Here is a 7246-nt window from a genome sequence, read left to right as displayed (position 1 = left end):
ACAGGCCAGATGTGGTGGTTCACGTCTGTAATCCCAGTACTTTGGGAGGCGAAGGCGGGAGGATCACTTGAGGTCAGGAGTTTGATTCCAGCCTGGCCAACATGGTGAATCTCATCTCTACAAAAAAAAAAAAAAAAAAAAAAGAAAAGAAAAGAAAAGAAAAAAGAAAATGGCCAGGGTTGGTGGCATGTGGTTGTAGCCCCAGCTACTCCAGAGGCTGAGGCAGGAGAATTGCTTGAACCCTGGAGGTGGAGGTCACAGTGAGCTGAGATTGCGGCAGTACACTCGAGCTTGGACGATAGAGTGAGACTCCATCTCAAAATTAATAATAATAATAATAATAAATAGGAGAGTGCAAAGGCAAATGGGGTAGAACACTAGATGGGGAGTCAGGTGACCTAAATTCTCATCTCATCATTGCCAACAACTATCTCTACAGCCTTCGGCAAGTCACTTCACCTCTCTGGCCTTATTTTTCTCACTCATACAATCATGACTTGATTTATGATCGCTAACCTTCCTTCTTAGTATTGTATTCTTTGATTTGCTGGTTCAGAGACTAACATTACCTCAATAAACATGAATGCCCATCATAGAGAAAAACAGACATGGAAATAAAGAATTCTGAAACTACAAAGTGCTTTTATCTGCTGCTCTTCTCAGTCCAATACACCCCTACACCTAAGGTGTCATATGGTTACAAATATGTCATGAGAGAGTTAAAGAGGGCACTGAGTCAAAGCTACCTCATCCAGTGGTCCTGCTGCTGGTGGGACATTTAGTTTTATATAGGGCTGTTTCTCCCTACCAAGCTTGTAATCAATTCCAGGACAACAGAGAAAAACCACTTTCTTTCTTTCCTTTCGGTTTTTTGGATGTAATCCACTGGAATGTCAGTTACATGAAAGCAGGGAACTTACCTGTCTTGTTAGCGCCTACACCTTGATCCTGTCGGCATTCAGAGATATTTGTTGAATTAAGTGGGTAAACGAATGAAGCTCTTCTCTTTGTCCCAACCTAGCGAAAATCACTTCCTTGGAGCCTACATTTTAAGCTGATTTGTTATTTCATAATTAGATTTATTTCGGCCTGCCATGGTTTGAGTGTGTCCCCTCCAAAATTGAAGTGTTGTAACTTAATGGATAATGTTATGGTATTAAATGGTGGGTCCTTTAAGAAGTCATTAAGCCATGAGAGCTCCTCCCTCCAGAATGGGATTAAGGCCCTAATGAAAGAGGCTTTACACAGTGTTTGGTCACTTGCCCTTTGCCTTCTGCCATGTGAGGATATAACACTCCTTCCCTCTGGAGGATGCAGCAACAAGGTACCATCTTGGAAGCAGAGAGCCGTCCCCACCAGACAACTAAACCTGTTGGTGCCTTGATCTTGGACTTCCCAGGCTCCAGAACACTGAGAAATACATTTATATTCTTTATAAGTTGCCCAGTCTCAGGTATCTTGTTATAGCAGCATAAATGGACTAAGACACAGTCTAAGTTGCCAACTTTCATGAAAATCAACATTGTAATAAATATACATCTTTCCTAGAAAACAATCTGTGAAAAGATAAACTTCTTCTTAGCCTGGATTAAAATTTTTCTGTTATATACAAACAAATAATTGTAATCTGACTTTTGAACTTGGATTACAAAACAAAAGGCAATGGAACTGATGTAAGAGCGCATCTGCTCTGGAACAACCATAACGGGATTTCATTTGTAAATCCCACTAAGGAATAAACAGTTTCATCCATAGAAAACAAATTTCCAGGATTCTCCATGTCCTTCCCTACCTGGTATCCTTCTGATTACAAGAAAATCTATCAGCCTATCTATTTTAGCCCATTCCTTTCTCACAGCCACAGATGGTTTCTCAGTGAGCAGGAGTTGAAACCCCTGAGCAGAAATACATTAGTTGAAGAGAGGTGTAGGTGTAGATAATAAAGGTCGCCATTACAATCCTAAACAATCCAGAAGGCCAGTCAAGGTAGCTCACACCTGTAACCCCAGCACTTTGGGAGGCCGAGGCAGACAGGTCACTTGAGGTCAGGAGTTCGAGAGCAGCCTGGCCAACATGGTGAAACCGCGTCTCTACTAAAAATACAAAAATTAGCCGGGTGTGGTGGCACACACCTGTAGTCCCAGCTACTCAGGAGGCTGAGGCAGGAGAATGACTCAAACCTGGGAGGTGGAAGTTGCAGTGAGCCGAGATCGCGCCACTGCACTCCAGCTTGGGCAACGAGCAAGACTCCATCTCAAAAAAGAAAAAAAAAAAATCCAGAAACCTCCTGTAATCATCTATCCTCCTTCCCTCCAATGCAGGCGTCTGTCACTGCCTTAAGACAGGCAACCCTGCCTTTGGACTGCTTTGAGCTTCCTTCCCTGCTTTTGCCTATAGGGGGAGTCAGTACGCAATGAAAAGATGAAAACTTGGAACCCGATGCAGCACCACTCCCATAAACGATCCGAAAAGTTCTTGGCCCGAGTATTCTGCACTACCATGTGTTCTTGAGGAATGTTTACTAACGGATTGAAAGCATAACTAGGAGTTCTCACTGGCCAACTGTGAGTAACGTGAGCACCAATATTATTAAAGACAGCAATGAATTATAAACCATTGAAAAATAGGGAGCCGTAAGTCTACAGTGATACCAAAAAGATAAATACTTTAGAGAAAAGGGAGGGCCTTTGCTTGCAGCCGAATACCATGTGCTAACTGGTAAATATGGAGGGAGTGCTGGGGTTAGGAAATCATCATTTTATATAGATTGGTCCAGGCAAGCATTATCAATAGATGCTCAATCCAAGGAGAATTTTTGATGAGGAGTAAGATATTTCCAGGAACTTAACAGTTTCTTTCCACAGATTGTTTATTAGTAGCAATAAAGAAAAAAAAAAAACAGTAATTATATCCTAGAGAAACTGGGCAACACCTTGACCTTAAATGAGAACATCATATTTTTAAAATAAGACTTCAAAAATATCAATGTCATGAAAGACAAACGAGGGCTATTCTAAACGAAAGGAGACTAAAAAGACAGGGCACGATGCATAAACCTAGACTAGATCCTGTACTGCAAGAAAAAATGCTATAAAGGATATTATTTGATAGATTAATTGATAACTGTCTGTGGTTATGAAAGAAAATATTATCTGGATATGTGGTGTAGATACATACATATGGGGCACAAAAATGATAAAGCAATAGGGCAAGATGTTATCAACTGGTGAATCTGGGTTAAGAGTATGTGAGTATACTTTGTACTATTCTTGTAACTTAATTTCAAAATGAATTGTTTAAAAAGTGCATTAGCTCCTGACATTGGTGAAGAATATAAATCTAGCTACCTCTTCTTTTTTTTTTTTTTTGAGATGGAGTCTCACTGTGTCGCCCAGGCTGGAGTGCAGTGGCGCGATCTTGGCTCACTGCAGCCTCTGCCTCCTGGGTTCAAGTGATTCTCCTGCTTCAGCCATTGGAGTAGCCTGGACTACAGACATGTGTCAACACACCGGCTAATTTTTTTGTATTTTTAGTAGAAATGGGGTTTCACCCTGTTGGCCAAGCTGGCCTTGAACTCATGACCTCAAGTGATCCTCCTGCCTCAGCCTCCCAAAGTGCTGGGATTACAGGTATGAGCCACTGCACTCAGGCTCACACCTGTAATCCCAGCACTTTGGGAGGCTGAGGCAGGCAGATAAAACGAGGTCAGGAGATCGAGACCATCCTGGCCAACATGGTGAAACCCCACCTCTACTAAAAATACAAAAATTAGCCGGGCATGGTGGCACACCTGTAGTCCCAGCTGCTCAGGAGGCTGAGGCAGGAGAATCGCTTGAACCAGGGAGTCAGAAGTTGAAGTGAGCCGAGATCGCGTCACTGCATTCCAGCCTGGCAACAGAGCGAGACAGTCTCAAAAAAAAAAAAAAAAAAGTTCAACTAGAGGTGGGACTCGGTGGCTCAGGCCTATAATCTCAGCACTTTGGGAGGCCGAAGTGGGCGGATCTCTTGAGCTCAAGAGTTGGAGACCAGCCTGGGCAATATGGCAAAATCCCGTCTCTACAAAAAATAAAAATAAAATACATAGCTGAGCATGATAGTGGCCCCTGTAGTCTCAGCTACTCGGGAGGCTGAGGTGGAAGGATAGCTTGAGCCCAGGAGGCAGCGGTTGCAGTGAGCCATGGTCATGCCACTGCATTCCAGCCTGGATGATGGAGTGAGACACTGTCTCAACAACAACAACAAAAATGTTCAACTAGAAAGTTTGAAAATGGAGACGAGATCAGGGATCAGGATAGGTGGATGAGATCAAGAAAGTCTTCAGGTAGGACCTGAGCCTTGAAGATAGGATTTAAATCAGTAGAGCAGGCGTCCCCAAACTTTTTACAGAGGGGGCAAGTTCACTGTCCCTCAGACCGTTGGAGGGCCGCCACATACTGTGCTCCTCTCACTGACCACCAATGAAAGAGGTGTCCCTTCCTGAAGTGTGGCGGGGGGCCGGATAAATGGCCTCAGGGGGCCGCATGCGGCCCGTGGGCCGTGGTTTGGGGACGCCTGCAGTAGAGGCTATTTCAGACAGAGTCAACGAACAGTTTGTGTAACTCAGGGAGAGGTTTGTGCAGGGATGGAATAGACTGGACAGAATGAATATTAGGAAGTATTGGAAAACATGCTTGAGTAGATACAAGGGGCCTGTCCACAAGTTCCCCAAGGGCAGCATCTAATTAGATCTCAGGCAAAAAGATTTAATTAACTGCTGGGTGCACTGGCTCACGCCTGTAATCCCAGCACTTTGGGAGGCTGAGGCGGGACGGTCACTTGAGGTCAGGGATTAGAGACCAGCCTGACCAACATGAGGAAACCTGTCTCTACTAATAATACAAAAATTAGCCAGGTGTGGTGGAGGGCGGGGGGGCCTGTAATCTCAGCTACTCCAGAGGCTGAGGCAGGAGAACTGCTTGAAGGGGCCCGGGGAGGTTGCAGTGAGCTGAGATCATGCCACTGCACTCCAGCTTGGGCGACAGAGCCAAGACTGTCTCAAAAACAACAACAACAAAAAAAAAACCAGTCCTATATGTTGTAACAGTGACTATTATGTTACATAGATATTAAGCCCAGGGCACAGACTTTCTAAAGCCCAAGGCAAATAACCTAAGAGGTAGTGCAAGAGGTGGATGGCTACAATGGTAAGTAACAACACCACTATGAGGTCCTGCTGTCCCAATGCATAACTGTCTCAAGGGGTGCCTTCGTTTTAAAAGAATGGCCTTGCAAGAAAGTTGTTCTTTTAGCAGAAAGATGAATCTCCCTAAATGGGAACATTTCAAATCGGAGAGGACATTTTTAACCTCAATGCGGCCAAGTGGAGCCCTGGGTTGCTTGGCCTTTTTGAGGGTATAAGAGACTCATGTTTTTTCTTTCTTTCTTTCTTTTTTACTGCTAACAGCAAGATATATAAATGCATTGCTTATATACAACAGGCAGTCCTTAACTAGTTTTATTAAGGTACTCCAGAGAGATCTGTTAGGTGCAGGTAAGCCACAGGCCAAGGAAAAAAGGAGAAGAAGAGAACCCTTCATGAAAGCCAAGAGACTCATTCTCCTAGAAGCAGGTGGCATTCTCAGATGTTCAGCAACTTCTCTCCCCGGGAAATGGCTCTGGTCACCACAGCAGACCCACGCCCCGCCCCCATTGATGCGCTAGCAACGCTGTATGCAAATTTTAATAAATGCAAACCGATTCCCCTCACCCCTACTAATTTGTATTAAAATTCCAGCGATGTGTCTTCATTTCTTTTTCTTCTTCTTCTTCTTTTGAGATGGAGTCTTGCTCTGTCACCCAGGCTAGAGTGAAGTGGTAACGATCTCGGCTCACTGCAACCTCTGCCTCCCGGATTCAAGCAATTCTCATGTCTAAGCCTTCTGAGTATCTAGGACTACAGGTGCCCACCACCATGTCTGGCTAATTTTTGTATTTTTGGTAAAGATGGGGTTTCACCATATTGGTCAGGCTGGTCTCAAACTTCTGACCTCAGGTGATCCGCCCACCTCGGGGGTCCCAAAGTGCTGGGATTACAGGCGTGAGCCACCACGCCCGGCCAGGACTTCTTTTTGTTTGTTTATTTTTAAGGTGGAGTCTTGCTCTCGTCAGCCAGGCTGGAGTGCAATGACAGGATCTCGGCTGACTGCAACCTCCACCTCCTGGGTTCAAGCGATTCCCCTGCCTCAGCCTCCCGAATAGCTGGGATTACAGGTATGTGCCACCGTGCCCGGCTAATTTTTGTATTTTTAGTAGAGATGGGGTTTCGCCATGTTGGCCAGGCTGGTCTCAAACCCCTAACCTCAGGTGATCCACCCACCTCAGCCTCCCAAAGTGCTGGGATTACAGGCGTGAGCAACCGCGCCCGGCCTCTAGAGACGTTTTAAACACAACTTGCCTCTAGAGCACACAGTTCACAAGTGTATAGGACTCCAGGGCTTGTAATTTTCCATAACGTCTTAGTGCCAGCCTCTGCTCAGTGACGTCACAAACGTCACAGACGTATTGTGTCACTCGGCTGCCCCCTAGTGTGCGAGCTGCGCAGAGCCAGGCCTATGTACGGGGGTACTTTCTGAGGCCTCCAGGCCTCCGTACCGAGAAGATACCCGCCCTGATTTCTGCACCCTGGCCCTTAGGGAAACGAAGGTGAGGAAAGTTCGTTTCCCTAAGGGTCACCAGGGTTCTTTAAAGTGACGGCTCTCTCTGTTGCCCACTTTAATGCTTGGGAGGATGGGAGGATGGGAGGCTCCGCTCTCTGGTAGCCCCAGGACACAAAATACTTAGTATCTATAGAATGCTTTTCAAGTCGTGAAGAGCAGTCATAGCCATATATCCGTGAATTTTGGGGGATGCTTACATCCCAGGATTACATGAGAGAAGACACGTGGTGGAGTTCTTTTCCTTCCAGAATTAAAACTCACCTGAATCTTGTTCTGTAGGATCTGGCACTCCACTTCCTCCGTCTAATATACTAGATGATAATCAGCCCAACTTAGTTGAATCCATGCTAATAAAGAAAAAAGTAGAGGACTTCCTGCCCACCTCCACCCCGCTGTGGTGGGAATTTCAGGCCCAGATGAAAGAAAGTTGGAGGAAGCACGCACAGGGGATGGCAACCCACCTAGGAAGGTTTCATAGGCTGGTGGTGCCTCCCTAAGCCCTTCAACAAGTCACCCGCATCACCCAGTGACAAGATCAGATCACACAGCCA

This window comes from Saimiri boliviensis, chromosome X (genome assembly GCF_048565385.1).
Source record: "Saimiri boliviensis isolate mSaiBol1 chromosome X, mSaiBol1.pri, whole genome shotgun sequence".
In the NCBI taxonomy this organism is placed as follows: domain Eukaryota; kingdom Metazoa; phylum Chordata; class Mammalia; order Primates; family Cebidae; genus Saimiri; species Saimiri boliviensis.
Note: the sequence above shows the minus strand (reverse complement) of the source record.